The following is a 26,095-nucleotide window of genomic DNA, read 5'->3' as shown; positions in this document are numbered from 1 at the left end:
TCTGTCATTGTTGGATGCCCCTGCAGGGTACTCTTGATTCTTCAGAAAGCACTTGATATCGTGATACCAGGGCTTGTCATCGACTACCAGTTCAGCAGCAAACACATACGCGGCCCTGGCAAGGCGCATCACATCGATCCTGGGAGCATGGTTCCAACGAATTACCTTGATCATGGAGGATAGAGTAGCAAGTGCGTCTGCCATCTGGTTCTCATCACGAGGTATATGATACAATTTTACTGTTGTGAAGAAAGTCAACAGTCTTCTCGTGTAATCTCTGTAGGGGACCAGAGTGGGCTGGAGAGTATTCCAATCACCATTCACTTGATTGATCACCAGAGCTGAATCTCCGAAGATGTCCAGAGTCTTGATTCTCAGACAATGGCTTGCTCAATACCCAAGATACAGGCCTCGTACTCAGCTTCATTATTTGTGCACTCAAAAGTCAAACGAGCGGTGAAAGGCATGTGGGCACCTTTCGGAGTAGTAATGACAGCACCAGTTCCACTTCCTCTAGCATTGACAGCCCCATCAAACAACAAAGTCCACTTTTCATTTGGATCATGTCCCTCCTCAACAACTGGCTCTTCACAGTCTTTCATCTTGAGGAACATGATGTCTTCATCTGGAAAATCAAACTTCATCGGCTCATAATCATCAATCGGCTGCTGAGCAAGATAGTCTGACAGAATACTCCCTTTGATGGCTTTCTGGGATGTATACTGGATATCGTACTCTGTCAGTACCATTTGCCAACGAGCCACCCTTCCGGTGAGAGCTGGCTTCTCGAATATGTATTTGACTGGATCCATCTTGGAGATCAGTAGGGTTGTGTGAGACAACATGTATTGTCTCAATCGCTTAGCAGCCCATGCAAGTGCACAACATGTCTTCTCAAGCATTGAGTATCTCGACTCGCAATCTCTGAACTTCTCACTCAAGTAGTAGATGGCATGTTCTTTCCTACCTGTCTCGTCGTGTTGACCGAGAACACAACCCATAGAATTGTCAAGTACTGTCAAGTACATAATCAACGGTCTCCCTGGGACTAGAGGCATAAGGATAGGAGGATTCTGCAAATACTCTTTTATCTTCTCGAAAGCCCTTTGACAATCTTCATTCCACCTGATAGCTTGATCTTTCCTCAGCAATTTGAAAATTGGCTCACAAGTGGTTGTTAGGTGAGAGATGAACCTTGCAATGTAGTTCAACCTCCCTAAGAAACTATGGACTTGCTTCTCTGTTCTTGGCTCAGGCATTTCCTGTATTGCTTTCACTTTGTCAGGATCCACCTCAATCCCTTTTCCGCTAACAATAAAACCCAGCAATTTTCCCGATCTCACCCCGAAAGTGCACTTGTTCGGATTAAGTCTCAGTTTGAATTTCCTTAACCATTCAAACAATTTCTACAGATTCACCAAATGTTCTTCTTCTGTCTGGGATTTGGCAATCATATCGTCCACATAAACCTCGATTTCATGATGGATCATATCATGGAACAGAGTCACCATAGCTCGTTGATATGTTGCTCCGGCATTTTTCAGACCAAACGGCATCACCTTGTAGTAGAAGGTTCCCCATGGGGTTATGAAAGTTGTCTTTTCCATGTCCTCTGGTGACATCTTGATTTGGTTATAGCCAGAAAAGCCATCCATGAAGGAGAATACCGAGAACTGAGTTGTATTATCCACCAAAACATCGATGTGAGGTAATGGGAAATCATCTTTAGGGCTAGCTCTGTTCAGATCCCGGTAGTCGACACACATCCGTACCTTTCCATCCTTCTTAGGTACTGGGACGATGTTTGCAACCCATGGCGGATAATTGGTGACTGCTAGAAACCCTGCATCCAACTGCTTTTGCACTTCTTCCTTTATCTTGACAGCCATCTCTGGTCTTGTTCTTCTGAGCTTCTGCTTGACCGGAGGACAACCTTCTTTGAGAGGCAAGCGGTGTACCACGATGTTTGTGTCCAGCCCGGGCATGTCCTGATAAAACCAGGCGAAGATGTTAACGTATTCTTGCAGCAATTCAATCAGCCCTTTCTTCACATCATCTCCCAAAGCAGCCCCTATCTTGATTTCTCTCTTGGCGTCCTCGGTGCCGAGATTAATCACTTCAGTAGGCTCTTGATACGGTTGAATGACCCTTTCTTCCTGTTTTAAGAACCTGGCAAGTTCTTCAGGGAGTTCACAGTCTTCATCACCCTCTTTTTCAGCTTGAAAGATTGGATTTTCAAAGTCGAAGCGAGCCATAGCAGAACCGTTATCAATAGGATCCGATGACGTACATCTGCATGAGTGATGGTATGTGCTTATGAGTGTGAAAGAAAAAAGTGGGAACTAAACAAAACATTGCCATTTTTTTATTTTGAAAAACTGCAAAAATAGAAAGACAGGGAACGAAATATTTGAATGCAAAAAGATGTCCTTTATTTATGATAAAAAATGCAAGTGTCACATAGATGAGCCCTACAATGAGTCATTACGCCCTGGGCGGAACGTAAGGCTTGGACATGCATGAATAAACAAAGAAAATTACTCCTTCAGAAAAGTGACTTGGACAATCTCCTTAGAAGACCAATTGTTGATGACTTCACCCGGGATCCTCGGACGCACCCAGTTGTCGATGTCACAATCATTATCCCCACCCTCTTCATTGATTGCTGATACCTGGCCATACTGAATGATGCCAGCACTGGAGAAAGTAATCGGCCCCTGACGAGTCTGAGGCGTTGAAGTATACACATCCGAAACATCGGAATCAAGTTCAATTACATCATGGATTACAGAATCAGTAGGAACAACATCTGCGAATTCATCAGTAGCATCTTCAACCATCTCTTCCTCAACGCCTTCCACAGACTCTTGGACAGACAAATCTTCAACCTGGAGGATACCTTTGTCGAGCAAGGCCTGGATACCCTGCTGTAGCTTCAAACAACCTCCACTCTGAGTGGCACAATCCAAACAATCCTTCCCACAACCGGGGAAAACATCGGCCTTCAGCAAGCATCCTTTGATATCCAACAATGGAGTCTTCAACTTCAATACATCCTTAATGGACTTGGCTTTTCCTTCCATCATATTAATGTTTGCACCACCATGCTGCGGCATGGGATTGTTGACAACATTAGGAGCCGGTGCAAGGTTGATGGCTTTTGAATCTATGAGGTCCTGAACTACGTGCTTAAAAGCTTTGCAGTTCTCAATGTTATGGCTAGGTGCCCTAGAGTGGAAGCTACACCTAGCGTTGGCGTCGTAACCCACCGGAAGTCTACCAACAGGAGGAGCCAGAGTGCGCAATTGCACAAGTTGTAGTTGTTGAAGACTAGAAAGCAACTGAGCGTACGACATTGGAAGGGTGTCGAAACGGCGGTCCATCATCCTTTGCCTCTGTTGATAGGCGGGTCTGTTACCCGGTTGTTGCTGCTGTTGGTACTGAGCTGGTTGAAGTTGTGGTTGTTGTTGTCGTAGTGGTGCTGCAGCTGGAATGGTCACAGCCGCAACATACGGTTGTTGATGATAATTCTGGAAACTGTTCCTTCTAACACCTCTGTTCTGATAGGAAGTCAAAGAATTCACTCCCCCCTCTCTCTGCTTATGCCCTCCAATGAACGACTTTTTTACCCCTGATGAAGATCCAACTCCATTTTGGATCTTGCAGGTCTTCCGGTAATTCTCCACCCTCTCTCCGGTAGAGACCACATCAGCAAAGTTGGAGGCATTGCACCCCACCAGACGCTCCAGATAAGGTCCAGGCAGCGTATTCATGAACATGTTGGCCATTTCCTTTTCCAACATAGGAGGCTGAACACGGGAAGCTATCTCCCTCCAGCGTTGAGCGTATTCCCTGAAGCACTCATTGCTTTTAAGAGATAGATTCTGAAGTTGAGTTCTGTCCGGAGCCATGTCTGCATTATACTGATACTGCTTTACGAAAGCCTCCGCCAAATCCCTCCAGCAGCGGATATGGGCTCTGTCCAGCCTCATATACCATTCCAAGGATGCCTCGGCTAGGCTATCCTGGAAGAAGTACATAAGTAGCTTCTCGTCATCAGAGTATGCAACCATTTTACGGAAATAGGCTTGCACGTGAGTTTTGGGGCAAGAGCTGCCATTGTATTTGTCAAAGACCGAGACTTTGAATTTCGGTGGCACTCTCACACCTGGGACCAGCCCCAAGTCAGCAACATCTACTCCCATAGGATTCTGTCCTTCCACAGCCTTCAACCTCTCTTCTAGTCTTCGAAACATAGGGTCCATGCCATGGCCCATGCCAAAGTCTTCCTGAAGTAGGGGGAATTGATCGGCCTGGTCATCATGGACGAGCTGTTGATCAAGGTTGACATGTGGGATCGGGATAGGCCCCGGTCCATTGGGACCATTAGCCTCTCCAGCTGGAGGATCATCCAATGTCTCTAGTTGAGTAGCGACGGGATTCCTCTGCATCATCTGTCTGAGCTCTTGCTGTCCCTGAGCCACCCCTTGAACCACATCCATGAATTGGGTCATGCGGATCCTCATCTCAGCGAGCTTTGCTTGTACACCTTCCATTGCTCTCTGTTGATTCCTGCGGGTACCGTGCCGGTGAATGCCTGGGTCAGCTATCCTGCTGATGGAACACCAAACAACTGAGAACACTGTGGCGGTACCTGTTATGCAAGACATGCGGATGACTATGCAAATGCAATGACATGTTTATCAATTCCAAAAGGCATTCTACCCCCTTGATTCCAGTCTCACATTTGATAAACAGTGTAAGAAGAAAACCCCGACTAGAATCAAGAAGAAGATGTAAACCCCCTAGAAATGGATAAACATGTGTTAAATGATATGAATGCAGAATGATATGATGCAATGATGTGAACGCAATGCAATGGCATGGAAATCAGGATTGTAGGATCCGCTTGAACATCTGTCAGGTTGCACTGTCTGAAGAGAAACCCACTGAAGAATATAATACAAGATCAAAGCTCTACTCCAGAAAACCGGGTTGGTTGGAGGTTAAGGTTTCCTGAATTTAGCCCGCCCCTCACTGGTAGGTTCTAAGAACAGAAGTTCGTCAGCTTCAGCCCTTCAGTCGCGAATAATACGTTTACCACCGAAGGTTTGGTATTATTACGGGACAAAAGACCTCCATTGACTCCCCTCAACAGGACATCCTAATAGCAAGTTCCCAGTCTCGGGATCCTCGGATTGAGCAGCGAGAATGCGCCCACCAGAGCTAACATAATCACGTCTCGGAGGAGAGGCCTCGACTGAGTTCTCGGGAAATGGTCACCAGAGTCGACGATTTCTAGAGGAACATTCTGCCGTTACGGAACACCCGTAAGACATTATATATCCAAAAGAAACCTCGTCTGGGTGTGGTTCTTCACGAACGACTTAACGTAGCAACACGCCACGCAAGCCTCATGATTATCCACTCTAAAACCTGTGTGTACACTCAAGCCTGGGTAATGGGCTTATCTCTCATAGAACACCCCATCCCAACAAACAAACAAACAGATCCAACAGATACAACAGATGCATGCAAGCAGATAAGCAAATAAATGTACAAAAGCATGAACACCCAATAAATAAGAAATCACACAAGCTAGGAGGGACTCGCTTAGGGAAGATGGACCAGCAAGAGGTCAACTTCTTAGTTTCCCCAGCAGAGTCGCCAGCTGGAGCAACCTGAAAAATACAGTGCGCGAAAAAACAACCGGTGAAAGGAAATGACAGAAGAGTCGCCACCGTGCGTTATTCGTCCCAAAGGAGGAAAAGGAAACGCTCGAAGTAAACCTGAAAAAGGAAAGGACAAGACGGGGTCTCGCAACCAAATCTTGGGTTCGGGAGTCGGTTATGCGAAGGGAAGGTATTAGCACCCCTACGCATCCGTAGTACTCTACGGGATCCACTTTTGTAGTTCTTGTCTAAAGGGTGTGAGTTTATCTTGTGTTGTTTACCAAAAAAAAGGGTTAAATGAAAATGACTCGCGCGGATGTCGCATCCACTGCATACGTATCTCATCTGAACATGAGAATCAGAGTCTTCGTAGCTCGACTGACCTATGGGTTGGGGGGATGTGTGCTCGCTAAGACATCACGTCTTATGCCTACGTATCTCATCTGGAATGAGAATCAGAGCAAGCCGTAGTTCGGCTAACTACGGGGTTATGGAGTGGGTTTTGGACGAACGACGTTACTATGCAATCTACCGGATGCTCGACCTTTGGAGACTTACTCACCTGTAGTAGAAGGAGTAAACGTGTGTTTAGGAGAAGAAAAATCAATGAAGGGTTAGGGTTTGGTGAACTCATGCAAAAAGGCAGTCCTTGACGAAGGAACTTGTAAAAAAAACACACAAAAACATTGCCTCCTATCGAGGTCTTCCAGCTAGGGAAGCAGTAAAATGCGGGAAAAATGTAAAAGTACCACGCGGATACAGATCCGAAGTAACAGCAGTTAGAGGAATGGGAAACCCAGGGATCCTTCCAAGCTAAACACCATCAAAGAAAGTGAGTCAGTACATGTAATCGGAATGAAACCTCCAGGGGGTATCCCACAAATAAAGTGGAAAACCACGCAAGTTATCCCTGCAAAAGTCATGTGAGCCCTCACAAAAACTCAACAAACAGGTTAGAGACAAAAAAAAATAGGGTAATCAAGGGTTGCCCCCAAATCAAAATGTAACCACATGAATCATGCCATTAAAATTCACAAAAAAAGGCATGCATCAAAAAGGTATCAAATTCACCCATAATACCTCATACATTTAGAGCATTCAAATTAAAGGCATAAAGCTTATGGATATAGGGCAAACCTAATTGGAGAGCTTGATTGAAATTGAGTTGTACCCGTGAGGTTTACAAAACAATCTTTAGGGTTTATGTGAGACAGAGGTGATTCTGTGCAGTTGAGTTCCCTTCAGGGTTTGGAGGCTGCTCTGAACTCTGTTAGCTCTTCTCTCACTATCTTTTTCCTCAGGATAATAGGAATAGAATGAATATTTGTTTCACTGAAACTCTAGTATTTATAGCCTAATATTGGTAGCTTAGTGGGCTTTTGAGAGAGGTCTAAGTCTGAGATTTTTTCTTTTATTTATTTATTTATTTTTATTTTTATTTATTTATTTATTTATTTATTTTCGTTTTTTTTTTTAAATAAAGTTTCTTGGATCTAATTCTGATTGACATGATGAAATGCAATGTATCTAATGTTAAATGACCTAAAAATGAATGCATGCATGAGGTGTAAAGTGTATGCTTCCAGGAAAAATGAAGGGTAAATTTTGGGGTATTACACAAACCATGTGGGAAAGACTCTACACCCGAGTCTAGAGTGAAAAAACATAAGATAAGATGATGGTTGAGTAGTACAGACTCCCGAGGTGTATACTTCGTAAGAGTCGGTACGAGAACCTCACTTAGAGTAGATCCTTTTGCAAATATTGTCGCCCGAGGTGTATACCTCGTAAGCTTCGATGTTTCAAAGGGGTCCATGACTCTAAGAACCTTTTAGAACATTGAACCTTTGGTCAACTAGGAATGATGGTTGCGTAGTATGGATTCCCGAGGTGGATACTTCGTAAGAATCGATACGAGAACCTCGCTCAGAATAGATTCTCTAGACGGAGTTGACGACCGGAAAGTATTTTCCGTAAGCGTCAAACAGTCTTTTGAATCCATGACTCTGAGTACCCTGTCTAGAACCCAGTCGATGGTTGCGTAGTATGGACTCCCGAGGTGAATACTTCGTAAGAGTCGGTACGAGAACCTCACCCATAATAGATTCCCTTGATGGAGTTAACGACCGGAAAGTATTTCCCGTAAGCGTCAAACATTCTTGTGAATCAATGACTTTGGGGATCCTTTGTAACAAAACCTTAGATCTTACCCGGTGAGAACCTATTCTTGGAAAACAATCAGATTCATCAGTATCTCAGGCTTTTGAACCCGTGTATGAAAAAAAACAAACGTGCATGGCTTGCATTGCATTCATTCGCATTCCATTGCATTTGCATCGCATCATAATGCATGTCATTTTCCAGACAAAATGCCAAAAAAAACTCATCCATCCTTTGTCCATGATAAGCAAAGTGATTCCTGACACGCGAAGAACAAAGAACCATGTCTCAGAAGATGATGGACGAGCTAAGGAAAAGCCAAGAAGCACTGAAGGAGGAACTTAATCTTTTGAAGAGCCAAATGAGATGGGTCTTAGAAACCCTGCAAGTCTTGTTGAGAAAAGAGGGTCACCCAATATACACTGCTGCAACAAAGAGAGCTACTACTCCACATCCATCTAGTGTTACCTCAAGTCAAGGGAAATTCCACGTGGAAGCTCCTCATTTACCAGTATATGGACCTCCTTTAAGACGTCATCATCAACATCCTCTGGCTATTGCTCATCAAGGTCACCCAAGCCAGGTTCAGAACAAAATCAGAATCAGAACAAGAGGAACAAGGATCACAATGACTCGATTCCGGTGCCATATAGCAAGCTCTACCCGCAATTGATCCAAAATGCTTTGGTGACCCCTCGAGCTCTCACACCTGTGTCACCATACCTGCCATGGTACAATCCAAATGCAACATGTGAATTCCATAAAGGGGCATTGGGACATGACCTAGATTCTTGCTTAGCGCTAAAAGCCTTGGTACGAGGACTGATTAACAAAAAGAGCTTAGTTTTTGAAGAAGATCACCCGAAGATCAAGTGCGGATACCATACTGGAACAATGGGGCACTCCATCGAGGAATGCAAGAGTTTTAAGCTCAAGCTGCAAGGATTGATTGACATAGGGTCACTAACACTCAAGGAGGAAGGCTCAGGTACATATACCTTGATTTCTGAGCCAGGTAATGAGAAAGGGAAAGGACCCTTGAGACCCCTCAAGGTTTTGTACCACAAGGAAGATGTCAGGGATGTGGCTAATGAGCTATCATTGTTTCCTGGTAAGAGCATTGAGATACCGCCTTGGATTTCCAATGTCACGACCCATACCAATGAAAGAAAAGGAGAAGTGAGTAGTGGATCCAAGAGGGTTGCGTTCAACGATGAGAATGAAGGAAAAGAATTTGAAGATCATCATGCCAATGTCAAAAAACTTGTTGATCCCAAACCTTCAAGTTTAAAGAAGTCAATTCCATAGAGCTGGCAATCATTTGGCTGTTTCAGCATTTCTTTTGTAGTTTCCTTGCATGTTGTTTGTTAATTGCTTTTAAGCATTGTTGTTTTCTTTGAATTGGTAAGATTAATGAAATGTTTATGGATTTTTTGAATTAATCCATTCGTATTCACTTGTTTTTCATTTATGTTAAAAAAAATGTTAAACAAAAAAACAAAAATACTCCTCTCATTCCCTTTTGTTTATCAAAATGTTGTGTTAACAAAGATTGGAAGGAGGATGATGAAAACGAAATGCCTGAAATTGTTGTGGTATTGCTTTTGATTAAAACCTTGTCGATGATGTAAGGCATTGTTTCAAATCCCCAAACACTGAAGAGATAAGGAGTTAATCCCTAGTCAACCACTTTGAGCCTAGAAGTTGGTGTTTATTTCGGATCTAAAACCTTAATCTTAACCTGGGGCAGGGTAGTTGTGTTCAGATAGTTTGATCATGCAGTCGATCTTTCAAAAAAATTGTCCATATGAACACCCTCCAATTAGGTTCAACCACATGTTATCCTTCGCGCACATGTTGAAGTGTCGAAGAAGTTGAGAAAAGATAAAATTAGTGTTTTTTGATCCTCATCCACCAATAATGTGGCAGTCACACGCATAAAAAAAAGATTGAAAAAGTCTGCTAAGTCAAATACCACGAAATGACTTAGGCAAAAGTCGGGGCATCCCGATGGACCGAAAGCTTCAAAGAAGCGGTCCAGGAAAAATCAGGGATAAGGAAAATCAATCAAAAGAGGTCATTAAATCCTCAACAAAAACAAAACAAGGTGACTGCCATTTCAAGAAAATTCGTCTTGAACCCTCATCACACCTTCGAACCCTCTTGGAAGTCGAATGCGTGTATTGAATTAACTGAACATAGGAACTGGAGATCATCAAGAAGAAGGGGTGGGTAAAAATAAACTTTGAGCCTTATGTCCTTTTGTTTAAAAAAAACCGTGTACCAGACCACGTTACAACCCTTAAAAGACCTAATTGAGGCAGGGTTTATTTTGAAAGCATATTATAACAAGGTCGTGTTAACTTGACTCCAAACGATTTTTGTTAATCATGTGATGGCACCAACTTGCATACTGTGAATAACTTGATCACCATTGTGTTCTTATCAATGACTCGTTCACTGTATTTCACCCGTTCATATCAATGAACTCTGATTTCAAATTTTTGCATAAGCATTGAATTAAAATTACCATTTTTGAATGAACAATCTTATTTGCAAGTCAACACTTAGCATCAAGAAATTCCAAATACAGTTGAGGAACTTGATAAAGTGAAAGAAGTCTAGTCAGGGGCAAATCACTTTGAGCATCAGTTAATTCGAGCTAATCACCCTAAGGGTCATCTCGCCAAGAGTAATTTGCTTCAAGACTTAGACCGGGGCAAGCCACCTCAGAGCTCAATGAGTCCAACTATCCAAAGGAAAGTCGACCAAGAGTCTACCATTCCAACATTTGGTTAGCCAAGTTCAGACCATTACAAGTTTCAAACACTTGGGGCAAGCCATCTTGAGGTAGTCTCATGGAAAGTTGTTTCCAAACCCACTTTCAAGGTGAACATTTCCAAAGACCCAACAAACTGGGGCAAGATGAGCCACAAAGGGGCAGAACCTCTTTCTTCGTGCTTTCAAACTGCTCAAACAAATTCTGCCATACGTCAACAACTATTGAGTTTAAGACGAGTGCCCGAAAATTATGCTAGCACGATTCATTAATCCTCCAAAAGGATCCCATTGGCAAAGTTGTGGTTATCAAACTGGATAGAATCCTCCTTTGGCAACATCTATCATAAAATTTTTTGGTTGAGTTCTCGGTGCTAAGGAATCATGAGCTTCCATAAAAAGCCTTTACAAACTCCCAGTCTGCCCAGTGTTAGCATTCTCATAATCATGATCATTCATATATCATGCATAAAAGGAAATTCAAATCATGCATAGCCGAAATGTACATCGTGCTCATTTTGCATTGACTCAGGTCTTGTTGTCGATCCTATGATCCTTTGACCTTTGATTCCAGTTTGTATTTGGTGCCCTTAAACCCACATCCGATTTTCGCAGTCATTTTCAAATCCAATTTTTGTTCAATACCATTCAGGTCATATATGAACCTGTTGTTGAGCTTTATTCCGGTGTCAGGTCATACATGAACCTGTTTTGAAGATTTTTTCTCTGTTTGTTCAATACTATTCAGGTCATATATGAACCTGTTGTTGAGCTTTATTCCGGTGTCAGGTCATACTTGAACCTGTTCTGAAGTTCTTTCCTTTTGTTCAATACTATTCAGGTCATATATGAACCTGTTGTTGAGCCTTATTCCGGTATCAGGTCATACATGAACCTGTTCTGAAGTTTTTTCCTTTTGTTCAATACTATTCAGGTCATATATGAACCTGTTGTTTAACTTTATTCCGGTGTCAGGTCATACATGAACCTGTTCTGAAGTTTTTTCCTTTTGTTCAATACTATTCAGGTCATATATGAACCTGTTGTTGAGCTTTATTCCGGTGTCAGGTCATATATGAACCTGTTCTGAAGATTTTTTCTCCTTTTGTTCAATACTATTCAGGTCATATATGAACCTGTTGTTGAGCTTTATTCCGGTGTCAGGTCATATACGAACCTGTTCTGAAGATTTTTTCTCTGCTTGTTAAATACTATTCATGTCATATATGAACCTGTTGTTGAGCTTTATTCCAGTGTCAGGTCATACATGAACCTGTTCTGAAGATTTTTTCTCTGTTTGTTCAATACTATTCAGGTCATATATGAACCTGTTGTTGAGCTTTATTCCGGTGTCAGGTCATATATGAACCTGTTCTGAAGAGTTTTTTCCCTTTGTTTGTTCAATACTATTCAGGTCATATATGAACCTGTTGTTGAACCTTATTCCAGTGTCAGGTCATATATGAACCTGTTCTGAAGAGTCTTTCTCTATGATTGTTTCAGTGTTGTCAACTCATATATGAACCTGCTGACGAGCTTTCATTCCAGTATTACCAGGTCATATATGAACCTGTTTGATACACTCTTTTTTTATTTTGCTGAGTTTGTTAGGTCATATCTGAACTTGCTGTCAGAACTTCTTGATATTCCCCAGCATTGTCAGGTCATATATGAACCTGTTGTTGTGCTTTATGCCAATATTGTCAGGTCATATATGAACTTGTTGTAGCATTTTTTCCTTTATTCGGATATAATAAGTCATATGTGAACTTACTACCGAAATCCCTTGTATTCCAAGTACCGTTTATCAAATTTCACTTTGAGTACTCCCTGGTGTGTCTGACTCTCCAGCAGGATTTGTTTTTTTACCATTTGTCTGTCTCCCTGTGGACCACCAGCATTCCCCACAGATTGGTCTGTCTAGTGGCATCTCCTGTTAAGGGTCCACCATATCTCTAGCAGATAAAAATTAAAAAAAATAATCACGCATTCATGCATATCATATCATATCATATCATATCACATCATGTCATAGGGATTCAGGATCAAAATCCGGGTCTTCTTAGTATTTAACCATCTCCCACTATGATCATATGAAGAGTGTCCTGCTTCATATTCTCTAGTTGAAGATACTTAAATAGGGGCAACTGTCATACCCCGATTTTGGTCCTGAATTTTTTTTATTTTTTTGGCACTTGGCCTAAAGTTCATTTGCATACATTCATGACCAAAGGCAACCGACCATTCCCAAATCAATATTTTTGTTACACATTGGTCATTGTCTAGGCCTTTTTGATCATGGTGCTTTTGATTATAAAATGGATTTTAATTATTTGACTTTTTTTTTAATTTTCAATTTGATTTTAATTTCGAATTAAGTTTAATTCCAAATTTCAATTTAATCTTAATTGTTTATTTTACTAATGATTCAAACTCTAATTGATTTTAATTTTCAAATAAATGTTAGAATTGATATCAAAGTAATTTTAACAAATCATGGATTAATTTGATTTTAATTTGGTTTTTACTGATTTTTTATTATTATTTAAATTGATATTTAAATTAGTCTTGGATTATTTCTAAGAATCCATTTTATAACCAAACATGATCCATTTTCCATCCATAGTTCATCTCAAATCAAAATAGCACATACACACATTTCATAACATTTAGCTTTCAAACATTTCCAAACTCATTTTCATACATACATTTTCATTTAACATTCAAGCATAACAATGCATCACATCCATATCCTACAACTAACTTCTACATTACAACCAATTCCCAAATTTCATAAAAAAAATCACAACCAAGATATAACCATAATTCACATCTAATCCCAATTCCAATCCAATTTCAAATCCAAAGTCCTCCATTGCAGTAATCAACCATCCTCAATTTCCCGGATTTCTATCTAAGAAGAAAAAGCCTCAAAGTCTAGTCAACCTTTGCATTGGAGTTCTTGGAAGACATTTGGAGGATATTTTTGAAGATTTGAAAGAGATTGCTATCGGCTTGCCGGGTGATATTAAGTTAGCAGTGGCAGTTATTGCTAGATGAAGAAAGTTGCTGAGTGATGATGTCTTGATTGCGTTAGCTGATGCTTCCTGGGAAATCCTTGATGTCTCTGGCTCAGATGTTTCGGATTTTGGCTTGATAAAAGCAGCTGAAATATGTAGATTCATTAAAGCTCTGGACATAAGCCGGTGCACCAAAATTACTGCAATTGGTATATCTGAACTTGTGAAGCATGCCATTCATTGGGGACATTAGGATGCGGAGGATGTCCAAGGAGTGACAACAACAACGTCAATCTTAAAGTTGTTCCTGCAGAATCCTCAAACATTGGAACCAAACAATGTGATAATAATAACAACAATAATAGCTTTAAGCAGAAAATGGAGGAAAACGTTTCAAAAGTTGTTACTTAATGTCAAAGTCCTTCTTCAACTTTGGACTACAATACAGTCTTGGAGCTTTCAATGGAATCTCATATCCAACAGACATAGTTCTAAAAGATAAATTTACAGACAGCATAAAACCTGTTTTACCGAAATTCATCTATTCAGAACCAACAAAAGAAGGATTCTTGTTTAAAAACAAAGCTTATAATGAATCAGTGAACAACCATTGACCGTTTTTAAACATGACAGCAAGTCCGAGAAAGCCTCCACTTCCGAGGATATTAAAAACAGTGCAGTTGGGAACATTCCTTTTCCTTGTGTGAACAACATAAGCAAAGGACGTAACCGGCTTTCATATTACGGCAATCATCATTTGGGAAATCTTACACTAGTCTCTGCAGATAAAAGTTCAAGTTCCATTTGCCTATCCAAACAATCTTCAAGCATTGTCTACCCACCGCCACCAAACCAATGGTTAGTTTCTGTCATGTCTCCATCTGAAGGTCTTGTATATAAGCCAATCATTGGACCATGCCCTCCAAATGCCGGCGGCATCATGACACTACTTTACGGAGCTTGTGGTGCATTGAGCTTGAATCCAGGAACCAAAGATGTTTTAGAGTTTTCATCAAAAGATTGGAATCCTTTTTGGTTCATCATTACCACAACTGTTACCACCATTCATTCTTGGAAGATCTGACGCAAATATTGAAAGAAACAAAAGTATGAGAGCTGAATTATTGAAACTCACAGCAAAACAAGTTGAAAAGTTGAAGAAGGCTAATGAATTTGATATTCCAAAAGGGTCAGTTCGCACCAAAACCTGCCTTGCTGTAAATCAAAGCCAAATATGAGAAGTCCCAAGTCTGTTGCAAGCCCTTTGTTCCAATGACAAAGCGCTTCAACACTGGTTGCACATAAATGCTGCAACACCATTAGGCGAGCCATGGCCATGCTACATGAAGCTCAAATCCAGAACACTGGTTGCACAAGTCCACATTAATGCCATGCTGCAAGAAACATTCCTGTGACCAAAATCAGTTGATTAGAAATCAAGTTTCCTGCATCAATGTAAAACCATCGGTATGCTGCAACCGTAACCAGTAAACTTAACCTGCATTTGATACTAATCAACGGTTGAATCTCACCTGCGGAGTCACTTTCATCCTGTCATGAAATGTTGCAAAATATTGCAACACCTTATGCAATATGCGTATAAGCCGCAGTGAGTTACCGTCATCCATTACAGGAAGGTTTGGTTGTTTCGATAAGTTGTGCATCTTGATCCTGCAGTAGCTATGATCCTGTCATGGAATGTGCCTGAAACTGTCAAACATACAAATCATTAGCCATGTAACATAACCAAATGCACTTTGTCAACACAACTTGAACATAGAAAAAAGTGGATGGAGATGATAGTCGTGCATATGATCACTCAAGGATTGGTCAATCTTATGATAAAACAATGAAGAGTTTCAATGGGGAAAATATCACTCCTACGGGCTCCAGGAATTTTCGCTGTTTAGTATCCGAGAAAAATGACGGTGACGAAGATCAAACACAGTTTGGCTCCCTGCTCGTCAAAATGAGAAAAAGATGTGAGAAATAAGAGTGAAGTGCATCTGCAAGAAAGCATTAGTAGACAGAAAACAGTAATGTCTGTTAAAAGCATATTGACAGGAGAAATTATTGACAGTTCGGTGAGGCAAGCCGAGGATATTTCAGATGAAGAGGATCAGAATGATACTTGCTTACAACAGGAATCCAGTGATATTGAACCTAGTGGAAGTCTTGTTGACTCCGCGATGGATACGGATAATAGAAACAGCCTGATATTAAGAGGCTGCTTTCATTCTACAGTGAACCAAATCAGTGTAGCTGAAGCTGCCGATCATACCGAGTATCATGATACCAACATTGACAGCCCAATAGAAAATGGAAGCTCAGAAGGAAGTGATGATCTTTCCAAGAATTCCACTCTAGAAAATATGCCAAGCCCGAGACTCTCTCCTGATGGTGTCGCAGAGATATCAGGGATCCAATTCTAAAAGCCTTTCATTGGAAGAAATTGTTGAACCTCAGGCACAAAATCATAGACCGAGGCCTTGTGAAAACCGAAGCTCCTCATGTTTCTCATGTTTTCATCGCTTTCACTGCAGTAAAAAAACATGGCATTGGCAACAGTAAGATTTCAAAAAATATCCCAAATTGGCATTAAGACAAAACAGAGGGAGAAAGCTTGAGTTCAGATTACCGTTCCGAAATCCAAACATCAAAGAGACCAATCCGATTCTGAGCACATCAAAAGTGGTTTGTAGAGATACTTCTTGGATCCACCATACCAAACTGAAAACCCTAATTTGTGAAACATAAATAGAGGAGGAATCAGTGAGAGAGGGGGACGAAAAAATCGGTGGCTACGGTTCAAAAGAAAAACCCCAAAAGATCAAGAAGAAGAGAAGGTAGAACAAGAGATAACCGGCAGAGCGAAAATACTCACTTCAGATACACTTTTCATCGGGGTATCACCAAAATCGTAAGCCTCCGGTAAAGCTTTCTCTCTTTCATTTCTTTCTTCTAACCTCTAAGAAGGTCGAAACTCCGCTTTGCTTTATTGATTCTTGGTTTTCTTTTGTTTGCTTTGTCGGCACCCTGCTTGCGATTCGAGTGAATTTTTGAGTCGTAGCTCGCTCTCCTTTTAGATCCAGAAGGTTGTGTCTGTGTTGAAAATTGTTTTGAGAACTCTCAATACCGGTTTTGTACGATTGGTGGTGTACGGATCTAGTTGGTTTTATCAACAGTCACTGTTTTAAGCTTTTGAATATTGGGAGGAGGATTTGTGTTTTGGAACTGGCACCATAACATTAATGTTATTGATGACATTCATCTCCCTTGCTAACCCTTCATAACGCCGCCAGATTAACCGTATCCCCTGTTCCGTCACCGAACAGCCATGCGGCTAGGGTGACCGTTGGGATCCTTTTCTCTGTTCACACGAGGGGGTATTTTGGAATGGGCCTCTTTTGACCCGAGTTTGGAACTTAGGATTCTTGGGCTTTAGTCAATCCCAGTCCAGCGGCCCATGCTTGGGCCTTCTCGTTTTCTTCCTTGGGGAGTTCTCGGTTAGAATTTAGTTTTGATTGGTCTTAATCTAGCAGTAAGCAAGTCATGGTCTGGTGGAGGTAGAGATAGCTCACTTCCTCTTTGGTCCTGGGTTCGATACCTAGGTGTGTCGTCTTGATTTTTGATTTTTTTCAACATTTTTGATTTTCTCATATTTTCTTTAGTTCTCACATTTGATTATATGGTCTTACTACTTAACTAGCATGTTTCTAGTGTTTATTCATTTTTTTATTATTATCTTATTTTTATTATAACTTAGATGATTATTCTTTCTTTGGGATTTATGTGAATTATTATACTCGTGTTTGCTACTTCGTTTGTACAAATTATTTGTTTTTATGTGTGAGTTGTGTTTCAATCATGATAAATCATCTCAATTCCATTGATAAAAAAAACCATTCAAAATAGGATAATGATAAATGTCACTTAATTCTCGATTCAATATCGAGCCCATTTCCATACCCTTGTAAGTCGATTGCTTTTAAACATCGCCATCAACCTCACATAGCTTACTCTTGGGCTTTCTTACAATGAGCCAGTTCTCTTGCACTTACACCCATACATTGCATTATTTGTTGTTTGGGCCCGATTTAATTATTTCATGATTTTGAATCCCCATTTGACAAAATGTACCCCACTCCCCCGATGTGTAATAATTTTGTACTGTTTTATTTCTTTATTTGTTTGACTGTTTAGTTAGATACTAACACAAGAATAAAATCAACCATTTCCAAAAGATCAAAAATATGACTCGATCCAATGTCGAGTATTTTCTCAATAAACAAATTAATTCATTTCTCCCTCCCATTCTATTCCATTTCTTTCAAACTTTCATCAAAACGCTTGATTCAACGTCAAGCCATTTTTTCCAATAAAAACTCAAAAAATATTAATTCATAGTTAAGACCTTTTCAATAAGATGGAAGTGGAACGTGGTGTATACCGCGCACTCCTGAGACTAGGATTCGAGATGTATATCTCGCCAATCCTAGCTCTCGCCATCATCCAAATTTATCCACTTTGCTCTCTCAAACACTCATTCAAATTTCTCTTGAACGTCCATCAATACTTGATCTAGGGTCAAGTCATTTTCACAACAAAACTCAAAAGACCTAATTCTTATTTAACACTTTCTCAATAAAGGTGGAAATGGAACATGGTGTATACTGTGCACTCCTGAGATTAAGATTCGAGACGTATGTCTCGCCTATCTTGGCTCTCGCCATCATTTAAAATTGTCAATGCGGTTTCTTCAAACCCTTTCTCAATCAAAATTCCAAAATACTTAATTCCTATCTTAACCTCTTTCAATAAAGATGGAAATGGAACATGGTGTATACCGTGCACTCCTGAGACTAGGATTCGAGATGTATATCTCGCTCATCCAAGTTCTCGCCATCATTCAAAACACATCCAACCGATCAAACTCTTTTCTCGCCGCCGTGCGATTAATCAAAAACCTTTTTCATAAATGGAAGATATATTGTCTTAAGTGATACAAAACAATGTTTCGGCCACGATTGTTGAGTCGAGATAAGTGACGCTTTTCCGAATATAGATTTATAAATCCGTTCGATGTGTGGTATGCGTCCACTCCTCATCTGTTTTGGGTAAAACAATGTTTTCGTCGATTAATACAATATGGCTTTCGCTAGAATCGACCAACAAACAAACATTTTTCTACCCAGAACTACATAAGCCTTGATTTCTCTTTTGAGATACGTAGGAGCAGGATTTGTAAATCTTGTCAGGCCCACTAATAAAAAACTTAGATTTAGTCCTTCGTCAAAAAAATCCAAAAACATTCTCTTCTCATCTATTCTTTCTTTCCCACCTAATAACTTGAAAAGCCTAACATTTCAAACTAACACTAACGCACACAACTGACCTAATGGTTCCCGTTGAGTACAACGGACGTGAGGGGTGCTAATACCTTCCCCTTGCGTAATCGACTCCCGAACCCTGATATTGGTTGCGATGACCATATCTTATCCTTTCTTTTGTCTTGGGTTTTATCGATATTTCCCCTTTCCTTTTTAGGAATAAATAAAGTTCGGTGGCGACTTTGTTCAGTTCATCATTGCGAGCGTGCGATCGCGCTTCGCTTTGAAGTCGTATCCCCATTTTTTCGAGGTGCGACAGTAAGGTACCACGTGCTTAAGTGATTTTGGTATATCATACGATATGGGCCACATACACTTAAGTGGAATTTTTAGCTTACAACCCACACAAGTGGTTCTATAAATAAAACCCTTGTGCAGAAGCATTTGTTCAGTTGAATTTCTCTCTCTCTCTCTCTCTCTCTCTCTCTCTCTCTCTCTCATTTAAAGCCTTCATTCGTAGCAACTAGCACTAAGATTGAAGGAATTTGTTCGTGTGGACTGAGTAGAGGCGTTGTCACCATTCAACGTTCATGATCGCTCCTTATATCTGCATCAAAGGTTTCAATCGCCATAAGAGGTAACGATTTTATCACTGATCATGCCCATTCGTAAGAATCAATAAAGGAGAAATTTTTAAATTCCGCTGCGTTTTAGATCGCTATTCTCCTTTAGTGGTATCAGAGCCACTTACGAAACCATGCATCTGATAGCTATTTATTTTCTGTATTAATACGATTAAAAGATACAATGAATCAAAGAATAAACGAGTAATTAAATTTGGCATCATGTGTGTACGATTTGGATGCTTGATGTTGACTATGCTTCGGAATCCAACATTAGTATGGTGAAGCAACGATACATCGATCGTCCATAGGTTACGTAATTGAGATCGATCAAGTTATATATACGATATAAATAATCCTGGGGCAAAATAAGGTATATATGATATACTGTTTCTGTTTCGTTCATTCAAACACTTAATGGTTGTTTTCCTTTGAGCGATCAATGGTCATTTGCTTCTTGATCCGACATTAGTATGGTGAAGCAATAAAGTGTTGATCAATCATAATGAATTAACAATCGAGGTGTGTTTGACGGTCTGAAATTGGTGCATTAGGGTTCATGATGGTACAAGGGTTGTGTTGTCAAAGAGTTATGCGATTAGGGTTGTGACTGCGCAAGAGTCATGCTTTAAAGTATCAAGTGTTGATGCAAAAATCAACGTCGATTTCAAATGAATTGTTCATTAAAATTTAATTTGGTGATCGGTTATGACCGGGCAGCGGAACCCCCAGCTAACTCTGCGTAGTGTGATCGGTCGCCAAAATTTAATTTGGTTTATTTAATTAACAGAATTTAAATTAATAATAATAATGTGTTTATTATTATTGTCTTATGGTGATCGGTTATGGACATAGTTTTCCTTTATTTTGTTTTGGGATTTTAAAATACGACCTGCGTGTCGTGCCTCTTTTTTAATCTCTTAATGTAACTTCTTTTTTCATCTCACTCCCTCGTATGTAAAATGAGTTTCTTTTATGTAATGTAATATTATGAAGAATGAGAAGAATACAATATCAAAGTAGGACAACCTTGAAGATCTTGCTTGGAGAAACTTAGATCGTTATTAGGTTAGCTTAGGTTCTCTCATTGGCTTGGGAGAACAATTGCGGTAGGGGTCATAACTATTTCATTGTGAATGTATGTTGATGCACGTGAGAGAAGATTTATATGATAAATAAGCCGGTGAGATCAGAATTATTGTAAACTCCCTCAAATTAAATATTAAGTTTATGCTTTACAAGTTTTAGCACTCATCAAGACTAGTATCGAATAATGTAGGTTTCGCCTACGCGAGGTGCATGTTCTATATTAGTAAGGTGCGATGGGATAATTGTAATATCCAATTGCTAAAACAATGGGTCAAACTTAACTAAACAAATTATAATAAGATTATATATGTTTCGAAGCAAGACTAGTATCGAATAATGTAGGTTTCGCCTACGCGAGGTGCATGTTCTATATTAGTAAGGTGCGATGGGATAATTGTAATATCTAATTGCTAAAACAATGGGTCAAACTTAACTAAACAAATTATAATAAGATTATATATGTTTCGAAGCAAGAGTTGGAAATGATCCATGTGATGGATTGGAATAAGGAGTTATCCACCCAACTAAAATATTCGAGAGTTGTACTATATACAATTGGAAGGAGTTCCTACCTAAATAACCTAATTTTGTGTAATTCGTCTACGTGGACTTAAAACAAAGTGAACTGTGGATCTCGTCCCAATAGAAAATCTTCCAACGGGATTTTCCGAATCAAATGGCGAGGGTCATTTGTTTTAAATAAAATAGTGGAAGCATATTTAATTAAAAGCATAATTAAATATGTTATTGATACTTATATTTTCATTATTTTCATGTAGATTACCATGATAATAAATACCTCTAAAAACATTTTATGATCAATCCTTGATAAGAAAAAATTATCTGGGACAGACACCGAAATCTGAGGATTGTCCTCAAACATGATAGAAAGTTGTATGTCTTAGAGAAACCTTTTTCTAAAAAGGAACCTCCTAGTTTTGCACCTAAGGTAGAAAGAGATGCTTATAAGAAGCATATCGATGATGTCAATGAAATTGCTTACCTCATGCTAGCTACTATGAACTCAGAGTTGAAAAAGCAACATGATAACATGACAGCGTTCGATATGATCAGACACCTGAAGATGCTCTATCAAGAGCAGGCAAGGCATGAAAGGTTTGAAGTTTCAAAAGCCCTTTTTCAAGGCAAGTTAGCTGAGGGAGCCCCTAAACACCTCTTTGACATCGCTCTAAAAAACTATCCAACTCAAACGGCTCAATCTTTCTCTCCCACAACAGCCTTATGCGAAAAAATAATGTTCAGCTTTTCATACTGTGGAGAAAGAACCTTGCCAATTTTGGACTTCAAAATAGATACAAAATTTTTAACTGATTGTTCGTCTATGTTTATGCCTGTCAGTTTATTACTAAAAAATATAACTCAAACTTCATAGACTTTAAACTTTTGATCTGTGTTAATGCCTGCGATTGCTATACCGCTCTTCCACACCCAACCTTCACAAAGACGGGCAGATGATTCTCCATTAGCGACATCATCAAGAGAAGCAGCAATCCCTGATCCCAAAAGGCTTCGGAGCAGCTTCGCACGTCCCAACCCAATATCTTCCTGTGACAAGATTTCAGATGACTAGTCTGTGGATGTAGATTGACTATGTGTTATCAGAATCTCTATTTCTCTTCCAATTACTTGAAAATTCACTACCATCCATGAGCTTTCTCAGCAAGGTCTTATCGTACAGTAGACCCTGCATAAGAAACACATCAGAATTATTGTAATTTTCATTACAAGCAAAAAGTCGGTTATGCAAATTGACGGTGACGTTGTCCACTTGACTCTGCATAAACCATATACTCTACTCCCATTATATATCTGGAAAAATGTTTTTTTGGCATGATTGGCTTCTGCTGAGAACTCGAGGCATTCTTAATTTCATTAATGAATAAACCGAGAGCAACATCGGCGGAGACTGACTCATCAAAGCACAAAGCAAGCAATGCCTATAAAGAGCACACAAGCACTCAGCAGACACAGTGAGAATAATAGAAACAGTACTGAATCCATAGAAATAAATTCTTTTAAGCAACCAAGTAACTACAATGACCATCATTTTCAAAACCAACTAAATGTGAGTTTGGGAAGTTAGAAATGTCTGGGAAAAGTTTACGATGTGCCAATGCAACAACAATACATTCTGAATATGATATCTAACATAATATTAAATATGAAGACCAACTCACTGTTATACCTTGAACAGTGTCCTGTCAAGGGAACTTTCACATCTGTGAGATGAACGGTTGCTATCTTTTTTAGTGATTCACCTTTAAGCATCCATTCCTCAACAGTTGAAACAAAAGGGAGGTGTTCTTACCCATCTGCTGGAAAAATGAAATGCTGATGTCTTGAATTCCATTCATTGTTTTCCAAGCAACTCTATCGGAGGGAGACAGTCCAGGACTTTTTCATTTCCTATAAACATCTTTTGGAGCAATTTCTTCAACGGTGTATTTTGGAGTTCGTTATAAACCTCTTTGAGCTTCTTTCTGCAAGTTATAGAGGGAGACAGTCTAGACTTCCTAGAAACATCTATTGAAGCAACTTCTTCAACGGCATTTTTCGGAGCCCATGATAGACCTCTTTGAGGTTGCTCTAGAAAACTATCCAACTAAAACAGCTCAATCTTTCTTTCCCACAACAGCCTTATACATCCTCACAAAAAGAGTTAAAGCATAGCTTGCAATTCTTTTACATTAGTCAAACAAAAGAACAATGACAAGTCAATCTAACACGCTATGGAATTCTATGTCAACCAATTGTCTTGCGAGTATAATTGTTATTCTAGAGCGTAAATACATCTTTCTACTTACTTACTTACACTCTCTACTCTGGCTATAACCTCATAGGCGACTACTTTGACATATCCCATACATCCACAACAACACTTAATTGACTACAAATTATAACATGATTTTGCATATATCATAAAAAAAATTAAGGGATACTTTTATTGTACAAAAACAAACCATCCCAAGAAGATTGAGAAAGAATTTATGAAGTAGAATATCATATTTATTGGAGTTACCAGTACGTTTTGGCAAGCTTAGGGTTGCTATTGCAGGCATGCTCTATCAAGCATCATTCAAATAAAATAAAAAAAGTATAGATGTGGCTGAAATCCTAGGGCAGGAAGATAATTCTATTAACATTTGAAGCTTTCTATTTGTGTCTAGGAATTCGGCACTTTGAATTGTGATGGTGTTTAGTAGTCTTGAATTCTGCATTATATATTTTGCAAATTGAAGTTCAGAAGGGATGAGGCTGTAATTTGTAAGTGAGCATGTTGTAAGATGAGATAAAAGGCACTCTGGAACAATTTTTGGGTCTTTCCATCCTTTAACATAGAAACGTTGTAATTCTTCATCAAGGCACAATGGTAAAACCTTATAGAGTTCATGAATGATAAGAGTTTGAAGATTGGGGGTATTTTGAAGCATTTTTCTGAGCCACCTCCACTTGAAAACAGCGGATGCATCATCACTGTGAAAGTTGAACATAAGCTCCAGGTGGGTTAAATTGTGAAACACACCGCGTATGTTAGGTGGCATCCTGTTCTGCATTGAGTTACAAAGATGTTGGTATGGAAAAATTAAACTAATAAATTTGTAGTTAGAGATATTGATACATACCACCACATGCATGTGGAGATGCTCCACATTACGAAGCCACTCAAGGCCAATAAAACTTATACTGGAAATACTAGCTCTGATCAAATTGGATATTGCAATACCTAAAGGAGGCTTCATAGTAGGGATCTCTACTCTTAAATCAGCACTTTCCAACTCATGTAGAATGGGAGTGCCGGATAGAATTTTATGGAGATAAGCAACACGTGTGAAAGTGATAGATTCCAAGTGAAGGACTTTGAGCGAGGGAAGATCAACATATGGATTGTAGTTCAATGTTACCCGATGATTAGGGTTTCGACCACTCTTGTAATTGCAGCAAAAACAAAATCGTGGTTGTAGTGTAAGTGATGGCGAGATTTAAGGTGTAATGAGAGGATGGGTAGGGTGTTATCCCGCATGGTGATGAAAGAATTGAAGAATTGGCGAAACGCGAAAGTGTCTTGTAAGGATGTGCCATCCAAGTAAAAGACGAGTTGTGAGCCCCAGATTGGTTTCCAACGTTTTGAAAGGATGCTGGTGGCTATGGCGTCTTTAGTCGGAAGGAATGAGAGAATATGCTCCAGAAGTGAGTCAGGCAAATCACTTATCCTGTCCTCTTTCCTTAGAATGCGAAGCCGCAATCGGTGTCTCTGTGACATTGCAATTGCAGTCGATGACTTGAGTTTGCACCAAAAACTCTGCAAGTCACTTCTCATTTATACAGGCTCAAGTCCAATACTTATCTTCTGTCTTTCTAACCCGAACCAAAAGCCCAACCACAAACCCAATTCTTATTGAAGAATTTTTCCTGTCACGCCCCCTCAATTATTGATAATGTTGCTATTACTTTTGGTAAAATATTTAAAAATAATGCGTACAATTAAATATTTGATATAAATTGAAAAACTCGATTGTGTAGGTAAAAATTCTGGTGGTATTTTTATTCATTTTTTAAATAAATGAATTTCATATATCATATTTTTTTTATAAATCCGTTATGTTTAATAATTTTTAAAAAATTTGAAAAATCAATATTTTAGAAATTTATGGATTTAAAAAATAATGTTAATATGCGAAAAAAAATAGAAATTAACGCTATCGAATTTTAAGAAAACTCCGATAAAAACTCATCGATGTTTGAAAAATTCGATAGTATATTTAAAAAAATTCAATAAAAACTTATAAATCATTTTTAAAATTCGGTAAAAATTCTTAAATTTTTTCAAAAATATGATAAAAACTCATATTTTTGAAAATTTTAGTAAAAATTCATAAATTTTTTAAAAATTCAGCTGTGTATTTGAAAATATGATAGTTTAAATTTGGTATATTTTGAAATATCCGATAAAAACTCACGAGATTCTCCAAAAAAATCGGTAAAAACTCATAGATTCCCAAAAAATCCAATAAAAACTCATGAAATTCCATAAAAATACAATAAAACTCAAAAAAATTCCAAAAGTCCAGAAAACACATTATTTTTAAAAAACCTAAAAAAATTGCAAAGGATATTATGGTAAAAACATTACAATTAGGGGTGTTAAGTTAAATTTAGGGGGTCATAAGATAAATTCTCTAATTTAGGAGATTCTTCGCTACATCACATACCTTACTCACACATCATAACGAAATTTTTGAAATACCTCTGAAATCAAATTTTAGAATTTGGCTCAACAAAAAACACGCCAAATGCAAACAAAAATGTACGAATCATTATAAAATACTATCTAGTATTAACTTTATTACTAATGGTAAAATGCTTTCGGTGGTTCTAGTGGTCTTAATTTTGTTAACAATTAA

General features: G+C 39.1%; 1 pseudogene; it reads right to left on the bottom strand.

Annotated features, from left to right (window-relative positions):
- Positions 1 to 21,912: 21,912 nt before the first annotated feature.
- Positions 21,913 to 25,020, bottom strand: LOC127080009 (F-box/FBD/LRR-repeat protein At4g00160-like; annotated as a pseudogene).
- Between the last annotated feature and the right edge of the window lie 1,075 nt (positions 25,021 to 26,095).

The sequence above is a fragment of the Lathyrus oleraceus genome, chromosome 5 (genome assembly GCF_024323335.1).
Source record: "Lathyrus oleraceus cultivar Zhongwan6 chromosome 5, CAAS_Psat_ZW6_1.0, whole genome shotgun sequence".
Taxonomy (NCBI): domain Eukaryota; kingdom Viridiplantae; phylum Streptophyta; class Magnoliopsida; order Fabales; family Fabaceae; genus Lathyrus; species Lathyrus oleraceus.
This window is presented reverse-complemented; position numbering and strand designations above follow the sequence as displayed.